Genomic DNA, 16,627 nt, shown 5'->3' on the forward strand with positions numbered 1-16,627 from the left:
CTACTCTAAATGTCTCTCAATTTAATACTGTCTTGCTTAGAGCTGCTACTTTAACAAAAAGAAAGGCAACAAGAGCCATATGTAACCTTTGGACTCCAAAAGGAGAAAGATGAGAATGCCATTGGCAGATAGGTGCTACAGAAACAGAGTGTATTCTTTGCCTTGAATCCTACCTTGAACATTTCTTGATAGTTAACAAGAAAGTTGACTGCCACGTCATTACTCAGAATCTGGAATAGGACAGTTACCGTTTTCAATATGTGCCGTTTAAGTTAAGAGATTTTGGAAATTTAAAGTTTACCTATTTTGGAACGAACAATTTATTGAACAAACTAGTATATTTACACATAACCTTTTGCAAGACAGAGAGAATTAAATATTTAGCAGCTAAAGTCAAAAGGACTGACTTGATTTCAGTTTGTAAAGTAAAACTTTTTGAAATACTAAAAAACAACTCACTTGTAATCATTTTTTTCTTCTTCAGAAGCAATAATCCCTTCTGTCACTGTCTTCAGCTCTGCCTTGGGTTTTCTACTGTTCTGTTCTTGGCGAACTGTTTCTGCTATTTGCTCAGTTAGCTGCTCTTGAGTAGCTTTCAAGCTGGATTCCATTAGAAGAAGTTTTTCATCTTGACTGGCAAGTTCTTGGGCTGAAAGATAAAACAAGAACATTGCCTTTTAAAAAACCAAGCTAATGTTTTTTTTTTTTCTTTTGTTTTTGGTTTAAATTTTATGCAATGCAACTTTGAGGAAGATTTAAACAGATCCTTCTTGTCCAAATACAAGCTCATGCATTCAAATGTTCAGATTCCTTTATTTAAAACACAAGTAAACAAACGTATGTATGAAAAGATACAAGATGCGTGTCAGTAATCTCGAGTTTATAAAACATTTGAATACAAAAATTAGATGTTTTAATCAGACAACAATTCCCTGAGCTTATTTTTGAGACTTCTGCTGCTACATAAGTGTATTATAAAAGAAGAACATTAGTGTATACTTTTCTTGTTCTTTCTTTAGCATAAGCCTTGGGTATATGTATATATGTTCATATATACAAAGACTGATACGTTATAAATTATGCCAAAATGATGGCTCTCCACTGATTTATTTTCATGTATAATACTTATGAAATTTAAACACTTTTTCAAGGTCATCCAATAGATGGCAGTCTTTCATTAGACCAAAGCAGACTTAGGCAGTATGCTTCAAGCTCTCAAAAAATAAGTGATTTAAAGACAAAGACATTTTTCCTTTGTTCTTTGTTGACCGTATTCCTAGAGATATATATCTGTATATTTTATTCGAGTATTTCCCGTTTATAAAGTATTTATCTGTTTTTTTCTTTTCAAATTTCCTCAAAAACATATCATCAATTTTAAATGTTTTCAGGTTTTTAAATTTTATTTTTAATCACATGTTTGGGTATATATTTATATACATTGCTAAATAGTATCTTTTTAGAGGTATTCTTAAATATAACTGGATATATAATTCATTGCATTAAAGATCATGATATTTTATGAAAATTAGTAATTTCAATCTTGCAGTTCAAGTGAAGAAAAAAAAAAGAAATATTTTTAGTATCTCCAAATCAGTATAAATAGAAATGGAGAAGGTCATATTTTTTCAAGAAAAGCATCTTCCCTTTTAATGATTCTCATTTTATGTCTAAAAAATGGTGTTTATATTAAGCTTCAATAAAGTTGGAAACCAAGGTATTACAGTCTTACATCAGAGGTATCTTTTACAGTCAACCTCATAAAGAAGAAACTCTATATAAATATTCTGCATTTATCACTCATCTTTGAAGTTGAATGATGTCTCCCTTATAAATTAGATCTAAGAATATCTGATTCTCAGTTTCTTATTTATAGATTTTGAGCAACTGAGTGCTTATATTTTAATAAATATGTGCATACATGTTTGCTTTGTTTACTTCCAAGTATTCAAAATGACCAGTTTTGCCCCAGAAGAAATTACAGCATCTACTATTTTTATAGCTTAAACCTGCTATATATTAACAGTTTAAATTTGTGCCTCAGGAAACCACAGAGCTAACGCAAACAGCTAAATATTTAACAAGGAAGAATGCATCATCTAGAGCTCATCTTTATTAAATTTCAAATACATTGAAATCTCTCTGAACAAATGAGTAAAATGTTTAATAATTTCAACACATGTTCAAGTATGGGGAAAAATCCAATAAAGATTACAACAAGTTCAATTTCAAAATTTTTTTTAAAACCCTTCAAGGTTAAAAACATATAAAGGCACTTTAGCTTTCCCTGCTCTTGACCAATAAAAAAATGTAATCAAGTAAAAACAATCAATATTTTTATAGTGATATGTTTTTAGCATTGTTAATGTAGTTGCATAAGTAAAGTGCAATGTTTCATTTTATATGCCTTTTCACCTTCCACAGTATACATATTTCTTATGGAAAAAAAAAAACCCATGCCAAAACTTTTTAAATAAGGAGAATTTTCAGACAGTGAAATTGAGAGGTTAATGGTCATTAAGTTAAAAGGACTTTGAGCAATCAGACTATATACAAACGATTATAGATATAGGAATGTTTCAGGAAGTTTCTTGTTTGAAGAACCTACCTGTACCAATAGACTGACTTCAAGACTACTTGAGTAAACTTGTGGCACATATACAAAAAAGACCTTTTATCAACTATGTATGATGTGAATTTTCTACGAAGTTTGCCACTTCAAAATGACTAAGAGATTTATGCCCCACAGTTCTCCTAAGAGTCTACTCTAATTCATTATATGCTGGTTAAAAAGGGGTAAATTATTTTAAGTTTACCTATGCCTTGGACTTGAGCCGGAGTTGATCCCAAGCCAGAGGCGCTCGCAGCTGCATGCTTTATTTACAATCCCTTTGTCAGACTTACAACTGCCCCAGGCTATAACATAGTGTACCTAATGTTCAAACTGGCAGGTAATCTTATGTCAAACATACTTCTTTGATTTAAAGTGATCAATAGATTCTTGTAAAGAGGTAATTTCTCTGATGTTTCCACCTTGCCTTTTTTACAGGTGATTCACACAAAAGCCTGCTTATATGATGTACGAACAATAAACAGAAAGCTATAATCATGTTTTTTCAGATGTTTCCGGTGCACAACGATTTTGGATCGATACACTGTGTAATACAATTATCTGCAATGATCTGGTTGTATTGAAAAAGAATTTGCAGGAGACCTCTAGGGGGTTTTATCCAGAAACACGTATCTGGCAACGTTGTGAATAGTGGAAGGAAAAATTAAGGGGTTGACGATGGCTGTCTATTATGTACCCAGTGACTTCATTCAGATATTATTTCATAAAAGTATTACACCACAAACTTTAGTCAAACAATAGCTCACATGTAATAAAGATAATAATGCTCATAGCTTCATACTATTTATTTATGTGAAAAAAAACTTAGCAAACATATAGACTTCTAACTATAGAGATTCAATGTTGTGTGAATATTATGCACCACAGATTATAAACACAATTGATTACTTATTTATGCTATGAAATAATAAATTATCTTATTTCTATCTTATCTAAGTTATGTAAATACTAGCGTCTGTGAAATACTTTGATATCTCTCCAACTACATTTTTTTTTTACTAGAATGTAAGATTCTAGGCAGAATATCAATTTGAACTGTTTAAGAGCACTATACAATATGCCCTTTATTTCAAGCTTCTTTTTTCCCAAATGAAGATTTGCAAAATCAGGGAAAAAGCTAACATAGAAGAAAGTCTGTATCCAAAAGACATTACACAGTTTCTGCAAAGATCTCTGTGTGTGTAAACAACTCAGTTTTGTTTTTATGGTTCTCTGGAAGATGCTGACTCTTAGCAGCACCTTCCTCAAAGCCTGAAAAGATCCACATTTTCTATTTTGAGCCTCTAATCATATACCTGGAACATGAAATTCTCTTTTGTCAGGCTGAACAGATTTCCGTACTGGTGAAGCTCACAGTTTGGGGTACACTGGTTTCTCTCACAAAGCCCTGCTCTATGCAGATTCGGCAGGGCCCCACGTGGCTGCTGGAGACCTGCTCTGACGACTAGGAAGATTGCTCTTCGCAAAGCTTCCCTCCCTGTAGATCCTGGGATTTTCTTTCAGTCTCCTGACCGCACTGTCTAGGCGCCTCCCCCTTACCCACTTTGACTTTGATGGCTTCCTGTGCCTGCAGGAGACCAGCTTCTGACTTTCTTAGAAAGTCCTATTTTTTTGCGTATTGCCTGTGAAGACAAAAAGCATTCCAATAGCGCCTTTTATGATGGACTTTTTATATTGCATCCTGCTATTTTGAGCTATAGGATACTGGAGATTATACAACTTCTCATTAGCAACTGGGTCAAGTATCCACATCTTTTCTAGGATCAAAACCTTAAAGGGACTTTCATTAAAAAAAAAAAAAAGAATCAGTTGGAAGATTCACCCACCATTAGCCTAAATGAAGTGTTAATCAATACATAAAGGTTCCAAGACTAAAGAATACTATATCCCATGATTCTTAGGGAATTAAAAAGGAGACTTGTTAGATCAAAATGAATACTTTCTCTTTAAACTGTAAAGAAGAATTTAATGAATACAAAAAGTGTATTTAATCTCTTAGAGTTAACACCTATATGGCTCTTTCATTTAGCTCTAAAGCAAACTACACTAATGTGACACACAGGGAAATCCCTTCACCATAAAGATAATTATGATACCCTCCTAATGACTTCTCCACAACACTTGAACTAATTAGCTTTAAAAGAACACAATGTTTGTCACTTCCTTTTTCAATTTTATTACCTTTCTAACACACCAGGTCTCAGCTTTAAATTTGAGTGAGGAAAGAAATAAAAAATAATCGAAGGCTAAAATGATAAACCAATGTGCTTCCTTAAAAGAAAATTCACCAAACTTTACCGGTGCTGTTTTCATATCCATCAATATGGTATTCCTGGCTGTTTTTTTTTATTGGCTCCCTGCCACACCTTGACACTCTATCATGCTCCATCATGCTTCTTTAATCTGAATATTTAGTGTTCTTTCATGTCTTAATTACAGCAAATTGCGGCAGAGTTGGCACCATTTCTTGAAATTAATCCCAGAGTACTTTGTTTCTGTCAAGCAGTCAAAGCCTTGGAGAATAATAGTAAATGTTATTGCAGATCTAAATTTAAATGACTGTCTATGTATTTAACTTAAGCCTTTAATTATTCGTGCCAAACTGTTTTTGGTTCAAATGTTAAACATTATTCATTGAGAATGTAGAATTAGATTAGACAGCTAAAACCTGCAGACAGGTTTGGCTATAATTTTAGCACAACAATTATCTATATTAACATATTTTCTTAGGTGTACAAAACTTAGTAAATGGCATGTGATATCTTCTTATGAATATGTATTTCAATGTTCCATTACTTCTGTCATTATTAATAAAAGGTATGGATTTAGGTCCATTTGATTCTAAATGGCTTTTCCCTAACCAATTGTTAAATTGTAAGCCCAACCCAAGAATGACTTGGTATTACTATTGCTAATAGTCTTTAAACAATTCAACATAATGAAGCATTTCAAAGTTCTTACAAACGTAAGAGTTATATTGTTTTGTTTGTTTTCCATGGAAAATTTAAAAGTCCTAGAACTCTCAATGACCAATTTTTCCATGCCCTTATTCTGAGCAGGCCGTACAAATATCCAGAGTCAAAAAAACAAACAAAACAAAAACCTACGTTATAAAAGTTATAGGGCTTCCCTGGTGGCGCAGTGGTTGAGAGCCCGCCTGCGGATGCAGGGGACACGTGTTCGTGCCCCGGTCCGGGAAGACCCCACATGCCGCGGAGCGGCTGGGCCCGTGAGCCATGGCCGCTGAACCTGCGCTTCCGGAGCCTGTGCTCCGCAACGGGAGAGGCCACAACAGTGAGAGGCCCGCATACCACACACACACACAAAAAAAAGTTATAAAATAATATTAGCTTTAAAAGCACTAGGAAATAGAATTCATTATTCATGTTTTATGTATATATGTTTAAAGATTTAGAAATTGGAAAATTCTGGGATGTAGAGACTACATATTTGTTGATTAGATTTCAGATAATTGATTTTCACCCTAAATTTTGAAAAAGGAAACCTATTCTTAAGAATAATAAAAATTGCATACTTTGTAAAGTGAATATATTTTTTAGTGAACATAGCAGGAGACTGTGTATTACAGTGGTACACTTAATGAACTCCCATCAAGAAATGAGCTCCATGTAGATCAGGACTTTGTCCTATTATCTACCTGTGTGTTGCCAGCTTCTAGCCCAGAGTCCTATATTTAGCTCTCTATACAATAAGCGCTTAGTCAATTGAATTGGATAGATGGTGTTAATTTCACCTGTCAGACATGTGTCATTTTCCCCACTAGGAAAAATGTGTCGTTTGCTTTGCCTCTGAAATACAAAGTGAATAGGGAAGGATTTACACTTACAGTTTTGGCAGATTTATCTTCAAGCCATCTACAGGCGTAAGTTAATAAATACTGCTTTTTTATTTAGTTTTAATATCTATTTAAATGAAGCTAGATGGCATTTCTATTACCAACACTTGAGGTATATATTGAATTTAGAGACAAACGAGAGAAAGATGGATTCACAAAATTTATGGTAAAATAGATATTTCTCAATAATTCAGAAAAAATGTACAAAGCAGTGTTTCCAGTTCCGTCTCCTTATCAATAGCAATGTAATTTTTAAACAGATATCTGTTTCCCCCATGTCTCAGAATCTCAAGGGTGTAGCTGATCTTTCTAACTACAAAGTTTCCTGGCAGCTGTAAAGTCGCTTTCAAGCTGTGTTATCTGCTGTTCTAGCTGAGCAAGTTCCACTTTGTGTTTCTATCGGGTAGCTATTACATCCAAATGCAGTGACTGCAAGGTCTTTTCTAGCTTTCAAATGACAAGCAGCTTTCTCCCCCCCCCCCCATATTGGGCAAGTATATTAGCTGTTTCAGCTTTTTCTTCCTCTGTGATCTACTCACATTCTTAAACTTTCATAGATGTTTGCATTGCATTTAAAGATCATGGTTAAAATGAGAAATTAATGTGCATGATACCAGATATATTCCGTTCATTATATTCTCTAAACATTATTATAGACATACTTAGAAAAAAATAAACAAACATGTCTTTCTGTTAGTACAGCTAATGCAAATGTAGAAACTGGGGCATATAAAAGTGAAACCAATTATCTCAGCCCTGGGGTAGTTTCACCTATACTGTTTCGACATCTTAGGGAGTCAAGCAGCTCTCATATTTTTACAAGAAGTCTAAAAGCAGGACTTCTATACATTTGTTTTATATAATTGAGGTAGTTCTCTCCTAAGAATTATTCCAATATGCTTAGTCAATATGATGTCTTATTTTTACAATTAATTACCAGATACTTATCTAAGTTAAAACTTTTATTGTATTTTATAAAAGCATTTTATATGAGTTTTCTTGTTTTGTCCTTATTGTAAGTTTGTAAAGTATTATCACTCCATTTTAGAAAGAAACTAAACTTCAAATTCTTTCATCTTTCTACTATACTATACTATTATTTTTCCCGAGAGATTGGGTTTCATGATACCAATTAATGGGTTAATAAACTGATTTTTAAATAAAAATGTGTTTCTATTGCAATGATCATAATATAACATTGAGAATGATAACATTGTACTCAATGTAAACCACAAATCAGTGCAAACCGCGTATCTAAACGAAGTCATTTCTAAAATTTTGACATAATTTGAACTCTTTACCATCCACTTATTTTGTGTGATAATTACAATTCCCACTTAGCAATAGAAAATAAATCTCTCTCTTCCTTGTTTTTTAATGGGGCTGGATTTTTCCCACTTGCATCGAGAGACGGCAATTTTGCATAGTGGAGGATTTCCTTGAAACCAGAAATGCAATTATTTTCAAAAGCCAGATAACACTGTTAGCTATTAATATTTAGTTTGACCATATTGTGATTGGGATGTTGGTCAGAAGATAAGTAAAGATGAAAACGTGCCTAATAACAGAGAATAATTCGAAGAGTCCTGAAGAATTGGGGATACTACCCTGAATTCAGTCAGCCCTGTGTTTCATAAAGTAGAATCAGGGAAAATAGTCTATAGGCAGTTAGTAAAAAGATTGTAAGGTGGAATACTAGAAGACACCAAAGATTATAAGTTAGAATCAAGAAATATTAGACTGTAGGCAGTGAGTACCCAGTGTTGTCGTAAGTATAGAGCAAAGTTAGTGTTTCCTCTAAATCTCATTTTACAAAGGGCCCTAACTGGAACCTACTGCTGTTTAATGTGTAATAAAATCAGAAAATTATAATTTTGGTCAGTCTCATTATTAGGAGCTTAACTGATCATTTTAGATTGGGATTAAAAAATGAAATTCTGTAATTGCTACTCTATACAATATACTAGAATTAGGCCATTATTTTATTGAGGGCAGGGATTATGTTATTAGTTTTTCATTCAGCAGCTCTTGCTCTGCACTGACACATAGGAGTTGCTCACGAAGAACTGTTGGATTGAACTGAAGTCTTCAGCAGCAACAGTAAATATGATAGTGTGACATGTTAAATACACACCCAGTTCTTACATTGGGAGGACAATATCCCTAAAGAGACGATATTATAAAAACTGATAAATTCACTAATTTGGAAATTTTTGTAATAAAAATGTGGCAATAAATGACTATTAGTTTCCAAAATTTGGAAAATGAGTAGGTTAGGAGAGTAATGGCAGTTAACAGTTGTAATCTATAATATTCTCTCATAAGCATACAGTGAATTTTGTGAAAATAAATGTCTAATTCTGAGGAAGAATCAAGATAGTTGATCATATTTATCACAAAGAACATACAAGTCTTTTAAAAGCAAAGTAAAAAAATCTCATAGCCAAGCTTGTTTAAAGATTCAAAAGTGGTATTCTATGTGTGTTTTCAAAAAAAAAAAACCCAATATTTGTTATTTATATGCAAGTATGTGACTGTCAGCTAGAGCAGGACTAATTCTCACTGGAATTTCTGTGTCAGTGTTTTTTTTATTATAATATAAAGTAGTCAAAATATTACATATGCCAACAGTTAATATATCATCATGTTGAACTGGAATCCAGAACAGGGTTTCCAAGCAGATTTTAATTTCCATCAAAACTTCACTACTTATTAGCATGTAAACTTAATTAAACCATTAAGCCTCCTTGAGTCCCAATTTGGTCACCTTAAAATGAAGATGTAATACCTATCTCTTAGAGATTCTGTTAAGATAAAAATATAATAATAATACATCTGTACATTTCTAACATCATAGGCACTTAGTGAAAAGTCTATTAATATTATTATACTGAGTGATTATTTTTTACATTAAAAGTGTATTTAAATTTAAGAAAGTTTAAAAATTATTATAGAGGGACTTCCCTGGTGGTCCAGTGGTTAAGAATCCGCCTTCCAATGCAGGGGACATGGGTTCGATCCCCCGTTGGAGAATTAAGATCCCATATACTGGGCTTCCCTGGTGGCGCAGTGGTTGAGAGTCCGCCTGCCGATGCAGGGGACACGGGTTCGTGACCCGGTCCGGGAAGATCCCACATGCTGCGGAGTGGCTAGGCCCGTGAGCCATGGGCACTGAGCCTGCGCATCCGGAGCCTGTGCTCCGCAACAGGAGAAGCCACAACAGTGAGAGGCCTGCGTTCCGCAAAAAAAAAAAAAAAAAAAAAAAAAAGATCCCACATACTGCAGGGCAACTAAGCCCACGTGCTGCAACTACAGAACCTACGAGCTCCGCAGCCCGTACGCCACAACTACAGAGCCCACGAGCCACAACTACTGAGCCCACGCACACCACAACTAGAAACCCACACACTGCAACGAAGAGCCCATATGTCGCAACAAAATATCCTGTGTGCCGCAACTAAGACCCAAAGCAGCCAAAAATAAATAAATAAATATTTTTAAAAAGTAGTATAGAGCCATCATGTATAAAAGTTACTCTACTTTTTAATCTCATTGTTTCTGAAAAGTGACTTTCTCCTTATGTTCTTATACCAGTATGTTTTGAAAGATTTCCTCAGCAATCATATGTTTGTCTCCTTAATATATATTTTTATATTATAAAATAAGTCTATTGAGGGAAGTCTATGGAATTTTTTAAAACAATCTGCTTTGTTAGATTATTAAGAAATAAATCATAATTCAATAAAAAATTACCTTTGACAGAGTAATGTGCCATCATTATTTTTTACTTATTTTCAAATGGAAGACTCTGGTGTTCTCTTTCTGAGAGTTGGAGGTTTAACCCCACATGATCTAATGTTAACCACACATGATCTAATCTAGAGGTCAGAAGTTAAGATATAGACTAATAAAACCATCAGGTCAGAATTTGGTTGTCAAGTCAGACATAACAACATAGAGGCCACTATAGTGGCTAGAAGAGAGAGAAAGAGATTCTATGTGCGTTTGTGAGTACAGCAGTGATGGGGTCCTGGAAGGAAAAGAATCTGGTTCAATGAGAATGAGATTAAGATACCAAAAGTGCAGAATATCCATGAAGGAAGTAGGTGCCAGCAACTAGCTTCTTCTTCTTAACTGTGGCCAGTAGATAACCTTTGAGTGATCTGCCTGCTTTACTTTCTCTATGAGGAGCTGTGGGATAAATAAACATTATCCATAAACAAGCAAAATAAACATTTTATTGTCTCACAGATTGGCTCATGGACTTTATTGATTGTTTCTATTAAGTTAAGTTTGCCCCTCTGGCATGTAGAACTATGTGATGTACTCAGAGGTCTTCACAAGGCCCAGTTTACATAGGTATTCATGAGTGTCTTACTGATAAGGGAGGAGAAGTAGGGTCAGGGGATGTAGATAAAAATAAATTTTAGGCACATCAAATAAATTCACATACTACTAGAGGAATTTCCATTGCAACACTTGAGAAGACTAGCATACATAACAGTTTGAGGTAGGAAAGCAAATAAATGCCTGCTCTTTCTCTCAGGATAGGGGGTATCTGTGGGCACAGAGCTCATAAAAACATAAACGGTAAGTGATGTTACTCAGGCTTGCTTCCCAGGACACCTTAGGTGGACTTTGAAAAAGTTTTGCGTAAACTGTAAGTACTACCTTAAATTAATGCATTTTCTTGAAGTTATGTGTCAGGCACTATTCTAAGTGTAATTTTATTAATTTCATTTAACTTAAGAAGATTAGAATCCTGCTGGAAGATGTTCTGTAGATAAGGTGCTGAAAAAGTAATGATCAATTGAAATTTTCTCCAGAAAATGGGCAATAAATTGATAAAGAAAGTAGCAGTCATTAGGAATAATTTTTGCCAGTAGCTGCCCCTGTCACAAACAGAGGAAACTGATGATAACTGCTATCACTATATAAAGTTCAAAATGGTCTACATGGCTTTCAGGCCCCATCCATCTCAAAAGTGGCATTTCCCCATTACACAGTAAAATTTCAGTTGTGCTGGTTTTCTTTTAGTTCTCAGAATGCCCCAAACTCCTTCCTTTCCACATCAGGCCCCAGTCCATGTTGTCCCTTTACTCTGAATGTTCTTTCTGCACACTTCCTTGGCCCCCACCACCTTTAACCCTGTTATCACCCTCATTTTTGAGTATCATCTTAAACTGCACCTTCTCAGAAAGCCCTCCCTACCCAATCCACTAGAGGAGGTAAGGCTCCTTTGACATGCACCCTCCTTGATCTTACACATTTTCACAGGATTTTAAATAATTGTAAGTTTAAAAAATTGTCTCATTATGTGTGCAATATCATTTCCTCCCACGAAATTTTATGTTCTCTGCATGCATGGGCAATTCTAACATGGACTGTGTTCTCTGTACCTAGCTAGTGCCTGGCAAAGGCTTGCAATCATATGCCTGATGTCTAATATGTGAACAAACTAAATACATACATACTTACATAAACAAACACACTAACTCCCACTGAAAGAACTACCACTGGAATAGTGTTAGACTGATAAACCTACGTGATTCAACTATGACATACAGATGAAAGTTTACAATTATTATTTTCCTTTTTATTTGGAGAACTTCCTTTAAAGGTAGTTTAAACATTCTTTAAAGATAGGTAGGCTGATGACAAATTCTCTTAATTTTCCTTCATCTGAGAGTGTATTTATTCCTGAAGAATATTTTTGTTGGTTATAGAATTCAGGGTTGACAGTTCTTTTCTTTCAGTACTTGAAAAATGAATTACACTTCCTTCTGAATCCATACTTTCAGATCAGAAATCTACTATCATTCAAACCAATGTTCCTGTATAGGCAATGTATCATTTCTCTTTAGCTGTATGTAAGATTTTTTCTTTGTCTTTAGTTTTCAGTAGTTTGATCATGATACATCTTAACACGGACATCTTTGGGTTTATTTTGTTTGGGTTTTACTCAGCATCTTTAATCTGCTGGCTTATGCATTTAACCAAATTTGGGAAATTTTCAGCCATAATTTCTTTGAGTAGTGTTTCAACCCCATGCTCTATTTTCTTCTCATTTTGGGATTCTGATAATAAGAATACTAGATTTTTTTGATATTGATCTACAGGCCATCGAAGCTCTGTTAACTATTTTTTCTTTACTGTTCAGATTAGGTAATTTCTATTGTCTATCATCAAGTTCATGATTCTTTCCTCTGTTGTTTCCAATCTACTATTGAGCTGGTGCAGTGAGATTTTATTTCATTTTTCATATTTACATTTTTACACATTCTATATTTCCTCTTTGTATTTTAAAATATATTCCATTTTTGCTGATATTTTCTATTTTTTCACTTATTAGAAGAGCTCATAATTGCTCATGAAGCAAGTTTATGATTACTGCTTTCAAATCCTTGCCAAATAATTCCAATAGCTGAATTATATCAGTGTTGGCATCTACTGATTGTCTTTTGTTATTCAAGTAGTGATTGTTCTGTTTCTTGGAATGATGAGTGATTTTGGATTGCATTTTGGACTTCTAGGATATGTTGTGAGATTCTGGATTCAATTTAATCTGTTTTAGTGGAGATTCACCCTGTTTAGTTGTAGCACATAGGTCTGTGTGGAGGTAGAGGTTCAGATACCCACTGGGCTCTACTGACACTATCCCTGAAAAAGCAGATCATGGCATTGTACTACCTTGTTGCTGGTGGATAGGGATAGAAATTCAGCTCCCTGTTAATCCACAAAAATACTACCCTATCAGCAAAAGCAGAATGCCAGTTAGTACTGCCTCGCACTGTCTTGCACTGCCTCACTGCTGACAACAGGGTGGAGAACAGTGAGGATGGAGGTTCATCACTCCACTGGGCTTCATTGATACTGGGGGAGATGTGGGTGCAACGTCCTGAATAACACCAACTCACACTGCTTTATTCCACCTTGTTACTGCCTGGTAAGGTGAAAGTTCAGTTCTTTGCTTAGCCCAAACAAGAACAATCTGGTGGGATAATCAGAGCATTACCTGTTGCTGTCTATTGGCAGTAGGGGAGAGGTGTGTGGAACTTTGGTTCCGTGCTCAGCTTCCCTGACACCAAGAATGGGGCGGGGGGGGACGGGGGAGTTTTTCCACTGGTATTTAGGTGTAGTACAGTGGGTATTGTCAATAAGTTTACTACTCTATTAGGCTATCCTTATCCTTTTCCTTCTTCTTTGGCTAGGTAGAACAGGCTTCTCTTGGGTCTTTTTGTCTACGTCTTTTGATAGTTTCAGGTTGCAGTCTCCCGTGCCTCAACCTGGCTATAAAGAAGGCAAAGCTAACATGCACGGAGCTCACTGTCTTTTCATTCCTCAAATCCCGTGGTCCTTAGTCAGCCCATATTTTTTTTTGCCATCATTCAGAGCCTTCCTATGTTTGCTTGTTGTATTATGCTCACGTTTTTAAGTTGTGTCAGGAAGGAAAATTTTTCTCTACGCTTGTAGGTATTTTTGACTCATTTAATAATTAAATTGATGTAAGATAGATTAACAGGAGAAAAATAAACTTAAGTTCATGTATACAGGAACCACCCATAGACATGAGAGGCTCTCAGACATTCAGGCAATTGAGGCTTATATGTCACCCTGAGCTAAGGAGAAGGGGGTAGGGGTCTAGGTCCTCAAAGGGAAGGAAGACAATTCACAGCAAGATGGGAAGAGCAAATGTTTGGTAAACAAGTGTTTTCCATGCCTAACAGAGACAATTTGACACAGAGAGGACTCTACAGGCCCTGTCAAGCTCTGCCAGCTTATTACACGTAGCCCATACTCTTTATAGCTATCTCTGGTGACAGTTTCTTGCTGGACCAGGCCTTTTATTTAAAAATTATTTTAGGCAGTTAAGGCGAAGGTCAAAAAGCTTTTTTTTGTTGAATCTGCTGTGTCTTGATTGCCTTTAGCTCAAAACAATCCACATGCCAACACGGCACATTTTAAGGCAGCTTATTCTGTTCTTCAGTTGATAAGAATTACAACTTGAAATTACATCTTCAAGGAATACTTGTATGTATGCATATATCTCTACATATATTTGTTTACATATACAAAAATATATACCCATATATATCTAGCTATCCATATATATCTGGATGGATAGATAAATAGATATAGATAGATAGATAGATAGATAGCTCCCTATATATGCAATGTATATATAGTGGCATTGTATATATTTTTATGCACTCATATAGAATGTGTCAGTACTTACGAGTTATATCCATAAAGATTTTTTCTTTTATTCTTTAAAAAACTTGTGTTCCTGCAAGTAGCCAACCATTCATTGCTGTTGTTGTTGATGTTCTGAAAAATGGATAAAGTAGAAATTTTATTTAGCAAATTTACTCTTTATTAGCGATATTCTATATTAAACTAAGTTTGTGTTAGGAATCAGCAGTGTGAGTATTAATTCTTTCATTACCACTCATGACTCTAGGCAAGTTAGAGAATTTCCCTGAGTGTCACATTTCTCATTTGGAAGTGGATTTTGTGGGTATGTGATGGAATATATTATCTCTACAATCCTATCTAGCTCTCAAGCTTTCTTTTTAAGTTTTTAAAACATAAACTTTAAAATTTGCATACTTATTCTTTAGAGATACTAGAAACAAAATATTACTCAAATCAGTCAAAAACAAACTACTTTGTATATTTTGGAATAGGAAGAATAAGTATTTAACACTATCTCACCAAGTAAATTTTGCTTTTCTTGGAGACACTAGCATTTATAATAAATTTTTTCCTTAGTCCAATCCTTCTATGACAGCCACAGCTGTGCCTTCTCTGAGCCCTCTCCACTCTGGTGGGTGGCCTGCTGTTTTGCTTTAGGAAGTCTCAGATATGCTCTTGCTAATACTTAAGACCTATCTCTCAAACTTGAGCCTTATCTCTCTAATGAATGCCTGTTCACCCTCAGAGCTAAGTGCCCAGGGAGAACCAAACCTCTTGATCCTTGCTTTATGAACATTTACTTACTGGATCTCAGGGTCAGAAGCTCTGTGTTGTAGTCACTCTGGTATTGTACTCTCTCCAGGAATCTAGGGTTCAAACAGCCCCTGCAGCCACTAACTGCTATGGTGATAGATGGCCTCAAGCTGGTTTGACTGCTCCGGACTTCAGGTATATGAATTCCTGTAAGTCTGGACTTGCTACTGCACTGCTCTCAAGCCGCAGTGTTCCTTCTGCTCTCTCTAGGCAGCCTACCTTTAATGAGGTGCTTTCCTAGCAGCTTGGCTCCCACCTTATCCAGGCGTCTTTTATGCTAGTCCAGGCAAAGCCCAGAGCGATCCACCTTATTTTTAGTGTTCTTCTACAGCACCTATTCTAGTCTCATTCCTTCTTTCAGTAAGAACAGAAAATGCAGATAAAAGCCCTGCATTATACTCTTTTCTTATTATACCATGATATGCATTGATACAAGGCCGTGGTATTTTTCTCCTAATCAGGACAGACATTTACCTCCATTAGTAAGATAATCAGATGCTGTCTATTGCCCTCAGAAAGGAATCCGAATGTACAGCTTATACTAAAAGTCTTTTTAAGTCTTATGCGAGAGTAGAATTTTAAGGAATTTCAAGGAAATGGTTAGATAATAGCCCTATAGAAAGAGAGATGGATAAATGTAATAGACAGATTAAGAGACAGAAAAAGAGAGAGATGAGAGAAAGTTGTTAGATCTCTACTCTAGATGTATTAGTTTTAATATATCTTCTTCTCAACTTGACCACTAACTGAATCAGTTTTTTTGGTTTGTTCATTCTTAAAATTTGAAAAATGTTACATTTAAATATTACATTGGTGTTTCATTTGAGTTTATCTTGAATGCAAAACTACCAATGTATACATTGCATTTAATGCCAAACTACCACTATATATTTAATTAGTTAAACAAATTGCATACAAAAGTAAATAGTGTAGGACTGAAAGACCTAACAGTTAATTCTGGTCCAGGGAAACCTCTGCCCCTTCACACAAACACAAAACAAAGCTGAGATGAAATGTAGGATAGAATGCAAAGGAAAATATAGCACTGGACATTCCTGAGACTTGAAAGAAAAATCGGAGAATAAGCCATTAACCATGAAGTAATTTACTAAAGACTAACAATGATTCAA

Source organism: Monodon monoceros, unplaced genomic scaffold (assembly GCF_005190385.1).
Source record: "Monodon monoceros isolate NGI ecotype Baffin Bay Population unplaced genomic scaffold, NGI_Narwhal_1 Super_Scaffold_14, whole genome shotgun sequence".
Lineage (NCBI taxonomy): Eukaryota > Metazoa > Chordata > Mammalia > Artiodactyla > Monodontidae > Monodon > Monodon monoceros.